Source organism: Hemitrygon akajei, unplaced genomic scaffold, assembly GCF_048418815.1.
Source record: "Hemitrygon akajei unplaced genomic scaffold, sHemAka1.3 Scf000171, whole genome shotgun sequence".
In the NCBI taxonomy this organism is placed as follows: Eukaryota; Metazoa; Chordata; class Chondrichthyes; order Myliobatiformes; family Dasyatidae; genus Hemitrygon; species Hemitrygon akajei.
This window is the reverse complement of record NW_027332057.1, coordinates 657,727-669,474: the sequence shown is the minus strand read 5'-3', so window position 1 is coordinate 669,474 and position 11,748 is coordinate 657,727.

The following is an 11,748-nucleotide window of genomic DNA, read 5'->3' as shown; positions in this document are numbered from 1 at the left end:
AATTGGATTAGCTTATTTGCCCAAATTTCATTCCAGCGCTTGTCTTTGTACAGACGGTGCCTGACTTCCTTAGCGCCTATGATATTCACTGTACCTGTTGTAAATTCTCAATGGCTTTCTCAGGATGCGCGGACAATCCAAATCTCTCTGTGGGCATACAACTTCCTAAATATGTGTCTGAAATTCACTTCGCAGTAAATAGCAAAATAACAATTTTCCTGATTTATTAATTTATTTGGAGACGCAGGGCCGAACGGACCGCTCCGGCAACCCTCCTATTTACCTATTTTACAGTGACCAGTAGTGTGTCAATACAACTTTGATCCGTAGCAGGACATCGGAGCACCCAGGGAAAGCCACCTGCTCTGGGGAAGGACGTACAACATTCTAACGGAGGACGCCGGAATGGAACTCCGAACCCTGACACCCCAAGCTGTAACGGAGTCGCGCTTCCCGCTAAGCTGCTGTGGCGCCTAATTATAGTCCTACCCAAGTTACAGAACTTTTATTGTAGGCTCTGTTCCAAATTCGAACAGTTTTACGTCTGAAATACAGCTGCACAGCCAATTTACAGTGGGTAAAGCATGCTTCCATCTACGCAGCCGCCGGGAAAAAAAATCTGTCTGTTTCTGAAGCGCTCGTTTACGTCCCCGTGCTGTACCTTAAAGAATCTTTCCTATCATCGGCGGACACGATTTGCTACAATTGATTCCCAGCTATCTGAGAGTTCTGAAATATCATTCTATACACACAATTACAAACAAGAGCAAAGCTGCCGATGCTGTTGCTATGCAGACAATTCACTTCTTTACTTGTGTAACCCTCAGGCTTGCCCATCTCGTGTTCGTCTAGGGAAGCAGCCTTCGGCCCCGTCAAACTGGGAAATCACGTTTGTGTGGCTGCTGTGTAATGTACCCCCAGTTACAAACCCACAACGCAAAATATCAGACAGTCCACCATATGCAATTAAATGATTGAACTTTATGAATCTTAATACGAATATAGGGTTAACAATGAAAATTAAAAAGGGGCCCAAGTCAAGTCAGAGTCACGTTGGAGCTCACTCAGTAGTCCTTCTTCCACCAACGGTCTCCTCTGAGCGTCCCCGACATTCGGACCCTCAGATCTCAGACCACAAGTACCAAGTGGGAGATCTGTGGGGACGGACGTGTGGACCAGGCCGTCACCACAACAGGGTCTCTGTTCCCCTTGTCCTCACCTACCACCTAATCAGCCTCCGGATCCAGCAAGTTATCCTTTGCAACTTCCGCCACCTTCACCAGGACGCCACCACTAAGCACATCTTTCCCTCTCTACCCCTCTCTGCTTTTCGCAGGGATCGTTCCCTCTGCGACTGCCTGGTCCACAAGTCCCTCCCCACAGATCTCCTACCTGGTACTTATCCCTGCAAGCGTAAGTGCTAAACCTGACCCTACGCCTCCTCTCTTACCACCATTCAGGGCTCCAAACAGTCCTTCCAGGTGAGGCAACACTTCACATGTGAGTCTGTTGGGGTCATCGATGGCATCCGGTGCTCGCAGTGTGGCCTCCTCTACATCGGCGAGACCTGACGCAGACTGCGGGAGCGCTTCGTCGAGCACCTCCGCTCCGTCCGCCACAACAGATAGGATCTCCCGGTTACCTCCCGCTTCAGCTCTGCTTCACATTCCCATTTGGATATGTCCATACATGGCCTCCTCTACTGCCATGATGAGGCTAAACTCAGGTTGGACGAGCAACACCTCATATACCGTCTGGGTAGCCTCCAGCCCCTTGGTATGAACATCGAATTCTCCAACTTCCGGTAATTCCCTCCCTCTCCCTTCCCCCATCCCACTTTCACTCTGCTGTCTATCAGCTCTCTCATGATTATGCCTTCTTCTACTACCCATAGTGCTTTTCCCTTACATTACTTCTTCAACTCCACTGCCTATCCCCTCCCTGCTTCCCCTCCCCCACCTCTTGATTTTTCCTCTGATTGGTTTTCCACCCTCCCCCCCACCTTCTTTATAGGACCCCTGCCCCCCCCTTCTTCAATCCTGACGAAGGGTCTCGGCCCGAAACGTTGACTGCTCGTTTCAGCGGATGATGCCCGACCTGCTGAGTTTATCCAGCGTGTTTGTACGGGCTCAAAGATAATACCTGTCCCTGAACCAGGAGGTATGGGGATGAAGGCTCCTGTGGCTCCTTCCTGAGGGTGGGAGTCCTGGGTAAAGGTAGCTGCTTTCTCGTGGCGGCACTTTTTCCAGAAGTGTTCAAAAGTGAGGATAGCTTTTCTCCGAGGAACTCTGTTTTATTCACCAGTTTTTATGAACTTTCCGTTTCCTGAGTCTGGTGTTTCCATTCCAGGCTACGGTACAATCAGACAGAATACTCTGCACTCTGCATCTATAGAAGTTGATCAAAAGTTTTAGATGCCATGTTGAATCTTTGACAAATTTTAATAATTTGGAGGCTCGGCCTTTCCTTCTCTAAGATGAATTTATCTATCGGTCCCAACACAAAGGAATTTGAAGTTACTCACGGCTGCCAAACCAATAATGAGCCGTGGGATATTACCCCCGATCTCTTCCTCCTGCAGCCAATAATTAGCTCTCTGATTTTGCTGACGTTCAGTGAGTATTGTTATAGTGGCACCATTCAACTAAATTTTTAATTCCCTTCTTATATACCGATTCATCACTACCGATTCGGCCAACAGCAATGATGTCATCAGCAAACTTAAATATTTCACTGAAACTGTACTTAGCCTCACAGTCACTGGCAGAAATGAGGTTGAGCAGGAGGATAAGCACATAGCCTTGTGGTGCACTTGTGTTGATAGTGATTATGCAGGTCATTTTCCCAAACATCAGAGAAAATGAAAATATCCGTTAAAATGAAAATATGAAAGTAAATTTATTATCGAAGTACCTATATAACCCTAAGATTTGTTTCTTATCGGAATACACGGAAATCCAGAAGCACAATAGAATCATTGAAAGGCCACATCTAAAAGGACAAACCAACAACAAATGTACAAAAGACAACAAACTGTGCAAATACAGAAAATTAATAATAATTATTATAATAAATAGTTCAGAAATGTATATCGAGAATTTGAGCGTGTCCATAGTTTGAGGAAACATTTCAATTATGGAGCAAGTGAAGTTGAGTGATGTTATCCTCTTTGGTTCAAGAGCCTGATGTTTCAGAGTACTGACTGTTCCTGAACCTGGGGTGCGTCCTGCTGTTGCTCTCCCTTCTTCCTGATGGTAGCAGCAAGAAGTGAGCATGACCTGGATGATAAGATCCATGATGATGGAGACTGCTTTCCTGCGAAAACGTTTTGTGTAGACGTATTCAATTGTGGAGAGGGCCTTACCCATGATGAGCTGGACCATATTAACCATATTACGTGTGCATTTCGGTGCAAGGGCATTGGTCCATCCGTACCAGGATCTGACGCAGCCAGTCAATGCACTCTCCACTACACATCTGTAGAAGCTTCTCAACATTTCAGATGTCTTGCTCAATTTTTGCAAACTCCGAAGGAAGTAGAGGTGCTGCCTTGCTTTCTTTGGAATTGCACTTACTTGCTAGGCCCAGAACAGGTTCTCCAAAATGTTAACACCGAGGAGTTTAAAGTTGCTGACTGTTTCTACCTCTGTTCCGCCAATGTAACTGGTTTATGAGCCTCTGGATTCCTCCTCCTGAAGTCAATAATCATCTTCTCAGCATTCCTGAAATGGAGTAAGAGATTGTTATTTTGGCATCACAATCAGATTTTCAATCTACTTCCCATATGCTGATTCGTCACCATCTCTGATTAGGGCAATGAAAGAGATGTCATCTTCAAATGTGAATATGCCATTGCAACTCAGCTTAGTCACTTAGGGATAATTGCAAAGTGAGTGGCTGAGGAAGGTGAACACACATCATAGTGGTGCACCTGTGCCGATGGAGATTGTGGTTATGTTGTTGACAACAAATTGGCCTCTGCAAAAGGGGATATAGCGGATCGAATTGTATAAGGAGAGATTGAGGCCAGGGTCTTCATGCTTATTGAGGGGATGTTAGTATTCTATATTTACTAGAATGTTAACTGGGTTTCAGCACCTAAGTTACAGAGAAAGGTTGAACAAGTTAGGTCTTTATTCTTTGGAGCGTAGAAGGTTGAGGGGGACTTGATAGAGGTATTTAAAATTACGAGGGGGATAGACAGAGTTGAGATTGATAGGCTTTTTCCACTGAGAGTAGGGGAGATTCAAACAAGGGGACATGATTTGAGAGTTAGGGGGCAAACGTTTAAGGGTAACACGAGGGGGAACTTCTTTACTCAGAGAGTGGTAGCTGTGTGGAACGAGCTTCCAGTAGAAGTGGTGGTGGCAGGTTCGATTTTGTCATTGAAAGAAAAATTGGATAGGTATATGGGCAGCAAAGGAATGGAGGGTTGTGGGCTGAGTGCAGGTCGGTGGGACTAGGCTGTGGACCTGTTGCTCCGGTAGGCAAATTTGAGTGGATCCAAGTTGCTTTTCAGGTAGGAGTTGATATGTTTCATTTCTGACCTTTCAGAACACCTGGTCACTGTGGATGTAACTGCTACTAGATAACGATTGAGATAGGTTACCACACTTTTCTAAGGCACTAGTATAAGTAAAGTTGACTTGTACCATCTGAGTACCTCAGACTGATGAAGTGGGAGGTCAAAGACCTCCGTTATCACCCCAGTCAACTGATCAGTATAGATCTTCAGTACTTGGCTAGTTACACCAACTGGTCTAGAAGTTTATTTTCATGGGCCCACCCTCCTGAAGGATGCTTGCATTGGAGACTCAAAGACTGAGAATTCACAATTATCGGGGCACATGCAGATCTTCTGAAATAATAACTTTGAGGAATTTTAAGTTGCTGCCCTTCATCTTCATTCTTTCTCTCATCTCTAGGCTGAGGGATGACGGTTTTACAGATTCTTGCATCGCGGATCTTGTCTCTGCTCTCATGACTAATCTCTCTTTCAACGATCTGGACCTGGGTTCGAATTCCTTCACAGACAGATCTGTCCCCGTTCTTAAGAGATTAATACTTAAGCACCCAAGTTTGCAGCAGTTCGGGTGAGGGTTTATACAACATGATCCATGGGCTTTACTTATTATGGTTTCGTACGTGTTATTAATACTTTAACCCCAGATGTCTGTTACAGACATTTTTTTTAAGATGTCAGTTATTTAATCTTTATTCCTTCATCTTCTTCAGGCTGAGGGACAATCCATTCAGTTCAGATGGAAAGAATGAGTTGCAATCACTGCAGGGGAGCAGACCCGGACTGCATCTGGAGCTACAAACACATCAGTGTGTGAAATGATGGAATATTCTGTCCAATTTCCCACCTTCCGTTTTAAACAGATGATGTAGAAAGATATGGTTAGGACATCTGCTGCTTGCAAGATGTGTTAATAATTTTGAAGAAGAATGCTGGTTTTCTAATTAGTATATTTGCAGATAGCACGGAGTAAGTCAAGTTTCGGAAAATGTGGTAGATTCTCAAAGGCCAAAGCAGGATGTACATTATTTGGAAATTTGAGGGGGGGAGGAACTGTATAGATGTCAACTTTAGTGACACTCGGGGGCAGACCCCAGCGTACACTCAGATTGTGTTGGTCACTGATGCTAGTCACTGAAGATTTGCACATGACTTATACAGCAAATGCATAACAATAAAATGTGTGGTTTTGCACTTTGTCCCTACTTCACTTTAACCACTTTCTTTCGCAGTATCCATTCCTCTCAGTTTCTCAGCTTGCTCATTCTCAACATGTCCTTAGTCATTTCTATGTTGTAAAGTGGAAATATGCAACACATAAATGTTGTTGTTGTTGTTGGTGTGTGTGTGTGTGTGTGGGGGGGGGAGAGAGAGAGAGAGAGAGAGAGAGAGAGAGAGAGAGAGAGAGAGAGAGAGAGAGAGAGAGAGAGAGAGAGAGAAAGAGTGCCTGTATCCGTTACGCACGCCACACTGCCACACAGATAAACGCAGCAGCCAGACATTCACAGATGCTACAGCATTCACGTCACATGACAGGCATTCGTGTGCACACATTCACACATGCACACGCACCCGTCACCACCGACTGAAACGTTTGCCTGGAATGCCAGAACAGAGCAATATTGCCTGTTCCTGACTCCCTATTGCTTTTGCTTCTGCATGTCTCCCCTTTCTCACTGTCACAGCGACAGTGACCAAAGTGGTGAGGAAGTTCCTTCCTTCAGCGGAAGATGCATAGGAGACAGGCGGAAAATTTTATCTTCAAATTGTCCAAATGTGAGCATCACAGACCATGGTCTCTGCTACGGTATGCTTGTTTCATCCTCGTCAATGGACTGCTGTTTGACAATCCATTGTGCGTCACCATCAAAGTTGCTCTTGGCTCTCCTTCACACATCTCCTCTGCTCTGCTCTCATCCAGCTGCAGATTGCCTTGTTTACCAGGGCTGTGAATTTCCTGCTGTCAAACCGTGATCCCAGGCAAGATACAGTTACAGTCCTAATTGAAGGGTCTCGGCCCGAAACGTTGGCTACTCTTTTCTCATGGATGCTGCCTGCCCTGCTGAGTTCTGCCAGCGTTGTGCACGTATTCTACAGTCCAAATTGAGTGCTTATGTAACTTCAGGTTCAGACCTGTTTACCAAGCTATATCCCACCCATCTGCCGTGTGATGTCCCAGTTTCACATTCTAATATCCCTCCTCATACAGTTTCTTAGCTACCGCATACACACATTGCTAACCATGTCCCATAATGGATCCCACACTCGTACACCATCTAATCTGTGATAACTTTGACAATATTTTTGTCAGAATAGACAAAAGGAAAACATTGTAGAGGGAATGACCTCAATGTTTATTTTTCCCTCACCTGTTTCCGGTTGTCTGTATTTATTTCTCAAACACGGCATGGTGTCTCCTTCTCCTTCTGAGTCCTTTCTTTCCAATTGTTCAATGTTCTCTACAGTTCCTTGGTTCCCTGTGTTTCTCCTGTCTTTTCTCCCACTCCTCCTCGTCTTTATTCTGTCTCCTCCTTTTCGCCAAATCTATTGATCCTTTCAGACACTTTCAGGAGGTTTATAAACATTCCCGGCATCAATCCGTTATGCAGCATCTTGTGCGGCCTCTAGCACGGGCTGATCCCTGACAGACGCAAAGGGATGTTTAAGCAGTTAGATAGAACACTAGGTAAAGAAACTCGCCTACTCTCTGCCACAGTGATATCTGGGACTGTGATGCTCACATTTGGACAATTTGAAGTCCAGTTGTTTCGCCTGTCTTCTAAGCCACGGCTCGCATCCTCTGATGTCCAAGGTCTCGGCTCTGGTATCCCTGTTTCATCCTAGTCAATGGACTATTGCATGACAATCCATTGTGTGCCAGCATCAAAGCTGATACTTTCCTTATACACATGTGTTATCCAGGGTTCCAGAGAAATGGGTTATGAGCGGTTTCAATAATGCACACAAACTCGGTCAATTGCAATTCCTCGTGTATCGACCTGACCCAGAGGGCGACAGATTTTGTTGTGTCATCAAAGAGGAAGATGAGTCACTACATGGGTAACACAGAAATGCACTGGATCCTCATTCCCGATGCAGGGTTTCGATTCGAAACGCCGTCAATTCCTTTACCCTCTACAGATGCTGCTCGACCGATTCTTATGTGAGACTGTGTGGTGCTGTGGAAATCTTGACTGTGGCCTGGTTATTATTGCGTCCAATATCGGGCCGAGAACTTTGGGAAGTACAAGTAAAGTAACAAACGGTAACCTTTGTGGATACTTGAGAAACGGAGTTTACCCTTAGTGCAGAGACAGTTCGTGATAGATTATACAAACAAGACAAGAAACAGTTGAACTCAGTAAACGAGACGATAAACTGGTGGGGAGCTGGTGGTCGGCGAAGTAGAGATTGATGTTGAATGGAACGGTACGATGTACCTTCTCAAACAATAACTTTATGATTTGGATGGCGCTGCTTGATACTATGATGCAGGATGGTTCCGCCGGAGGCTTTAAAGGCAACTGCAAATACAGCTGACGGTTGATTTATTTGTAGATATCAAAACGAGACCTGGAGCACAGTTATGAAGACCGCTTGTTGAATTGTCAGCACAAAAATGGTTGGATCAGGGATCTCCTTCTACATCGTTCACTGGGTGAATTCAATAGACAATAGACAATAGGTGCAGGAGTAGACCATTCGGCCCTTCGAGCCTGCACCGCCATTCTGAGATCATGGCTGATCATCTACGATCAAAACCCGGTTCCTGCCTTGTCTACATATCCCTTGATTCCCCTATCCATAAGAGACCTATCTAGCTCCTTCTTGAAAGCATCCAGAGAATTGGCCTCCACTGCCTTCTGAGGCAGTGCATTCCACACCTCGACAACTCTCTGGGAGAAGAAGTTTTTCCTCTACTCTGTCCTAAATGACCTACCCTTATTCTTAAACCATGCCCTCTGGTACTGGACTCTCCCAGCATCTGGAACATATTTCCTGCCTCTATCTTGTCCAATCCCTTAATAATCTAATATGTTGCAATCAGATCCCCTCTCAATCTCCTTAATTACAGCGTGTACAAGCCCAGTCTCTCTAACCTCTCGGCGGAAGACAGTCCGGACATCCCAGGAATTAAACTTGTGAATCTACGCTGCACTTCCTCGACAGCCAGGATGTCCTTTCTTAACACTGGAGACCAAAACTGTACACAATACTCCAGGTGTGGTCTCACCAGGGCACTGTACAAATGCAAAAGGATTTCCTTGCTCTTATACTCAATTCCCTTTGTAATAAAGGCCAACATTCCATCAGCCTTCTTCACTGCCTGCTGCACTTGCTCATTCACCTTCAGTGACTGATGAACAAGGACTCCTAGATCTCTTTGTATTTCTCCCTTACCTAACTCTACACCGTTCAGATAATAATCTGACTTCCTGTTCTTGCTCCCAAAGTGGATAACCTCACACTTATTCACATTAAATGTCATCTGCCAAGTATCTGCCCACTCAGCCAGCCTATCCAAGTCTCCCTGCATTCTCCTAACATCATCAGCACATGTCACACTGCCACTCAGCTTAGTATCATCAGAAAACTTGCTGATGTTATTCTCAATGCCTTCATCTAAATCGTTGATGTAAATCGTAAACAGCTGTCGTGCCAATACCGAGCCCTGTGGCACCCCACTAGTCACCACCTGCCATTCCGAGAAACACCCATTCACCGCTACCCTTTGCTTTCTATCCGCCAACCAGTTTTCTATCCATGTCAATATCTTCCCCCCAATGCCACGAACTCTGATTTTACCCACCAATCTCCTATGTGGGACCTTAGCAAATGCCTTCTGAAAATCGAGGTACACTACATCCACCGGATCTCCCTTGCCTAACTTCCTGATTACGGCCTCGAAGAATTCAGTGGCGGTCAGTGATACTCAACTCCCAAAAAATGACTCTCACACTTGTCCCCGTTCTGAAGCAGATGATTGTACATTTCACCGCCTTTGTAACCCCGGCTTCGGCTCCTCCAACTTTTACTGCCGATGGGAAACTTGCAGAGTGTCGTGCGAAGCAGCATCAGCTCAAAAAGACCGAAAGGCCTACTCCCAAAGATTCACAGACATCCGATCCGGAGGCTGCAATGTTAGATGAGTGAATGTTGCTGTTGGGATTCTGTGGTTGTTGAGTTGTGCACGTCTACTGAGTGCGAAGAGTAAGGTCGTGGCGGGAGAACGCATGATGTGGATTCATGGGGCATAGGATCGTTAGAAACTGGGTCTAGTGTCGCTGGCAAGACCAGTGAGGGGTCGGAGATACAGGTATGGTGTTGGTGGGGAAACATGTGACCCGTTTCAGGGTGTGGACTGAATGGATGTTGGATCAGAATCAGAGGACTGGCCGTGTGTGGTTCGCTGGGGCGGTTATGTCGCAGTGTGAGCTGATGGGGACGAATGGAGTAAGGGAGAATATGGAACGTGAGGTCGTTGGAGTCGTTGGGAAGTGGTGGTCAGAGGAAATTAATGGAGGGGAGAGTGACCATTGTGGCAATGTAGGCGGTTTATGGTCAGTGGGAGCAGCTGGAGAGTTGTGTGGTCACGGGGGACGTGGAAATGTTTGACGTCAGTGGGAACTGGGAGACGAGTTGTGGTATTAGTTGTAACGTGGAGGAAATACTGCGTCAATGGGAGCTAGCGGAAGTGTCGAGGTCTTCTGGGCATGGACAGTAGGAACTGCTTGGGATGTGTGGAGACACTGGGGATGCAGACAATGTGGAGTAATTGGGAGATTATAGAGGAGTTGTGGTATTAATTGGAACATGGCTGAAGTGCAATGGCAGTGGGAAATGTTGGGGCTTTTGGGTCGTTGGGGACGTGGAGAGATAAGAGTTCATTGGGAACTGCTGGCGAGATGAGGGTTCATTGGGACTTGGACTTTTGTGCGGCCAGGGAAGTGGGGAAAAGGGAAGCGATGTGGCATTCTTTGGAAGCCGGACGAACTATGTTGTCAGAGAGAAGCTAAGGGGCGGTGTATGACCAGTCGAGGTGCGTGGAGTGGTGTGGGGTCATTGTCAACAGTCGGTATGAGTGTGTTTAGTGATCCATCTGGTGCAGCGGTAGGGCTGTTGCAAGTGTATTGGGTCAGAGAAAGCTGGTGGGGAGGTGCAGTCTGGTGTGAACGTGAGGCCAGTGGGATTCGGTTGCCGCGGGTTAGGGTTAGTGGGAAATGTATCGGTATAAGACACAGAGTATGCAGGAGGAACTCAGCAAGTCAGGGAGCATCCGTGGAAAAAGCACAGCCGATGTTTCGGACTGAAATGCTTCGACTGCTCTGGAGAGGAATAAAGCTGAGGAATAGATGTGAAAGGTAAGGGGAGGTCAGAGAGATACCCAAGACGATAGATGAAACTTAGAAGGGGACGCATGAAGCAAAGAGTTAGGAAGTTGATAGGTGAAAGAGACAGAAGGCCATGGAATAAAAAGAAAAGAGATGGGCGGACAAGGAGATAAGATGAGAGAGGGAAACGCGAAGGGAAGTGGTGAAAGGTGGGTGGGGTGCAATTACAGACCCAACCTATGTGTCGCCTTATCACGAAGTGGAAGATGCCACGTTTGGACATATCGAAATGCGAATGTGAAGTGGAATCAAACTGGAAGATCCCGCCTGTTCGAAGCGGTTTCTCTATCTACGTCGAGTCTCACCGATATACAGGAGGTCGCAACAGGAGCACCGAACACAGTATATGACCCCAACAGACTCAGAAGTGATGTGCGTCTCACCTGGAATTAGTGTTTAGAGGCAGGTGGAGCCCTTGTTACTCTCAGAAGGATAAGTGCCACGAGGAAGATCAGTGGGGTGGGACGAATGGACAAGGGAGGCACGTAGAGAATGATCCCTTCCATAAGCAGAAAGAGGGATAGATGGAGGGGGGTAGTCGTGTTTGGTAGTAGGGTCCAGTTGGAGGTGGTGGAAATTTCAGAAAATTGTTTGCGGGATGCGAAGGCCGATGGGGCGGTATGTGAGGACAAAATGACCTCTATCCCCGGTGGGAAGGCAAGAGGATGGGGTGAGAGCAGATGTGCGTGAAATGGGAGATGTGTTTGAGGGCAGAGTTGATGGTGGAGGAAGGAAAGCCCGTTTCTTTGCAAAAGGACGACATCTCCTTCGTTCTGGACTGAAAAGTCTCATCCTGAGGGAAGATATGGTGGAGACGGAGGATTTGAGAGAAGG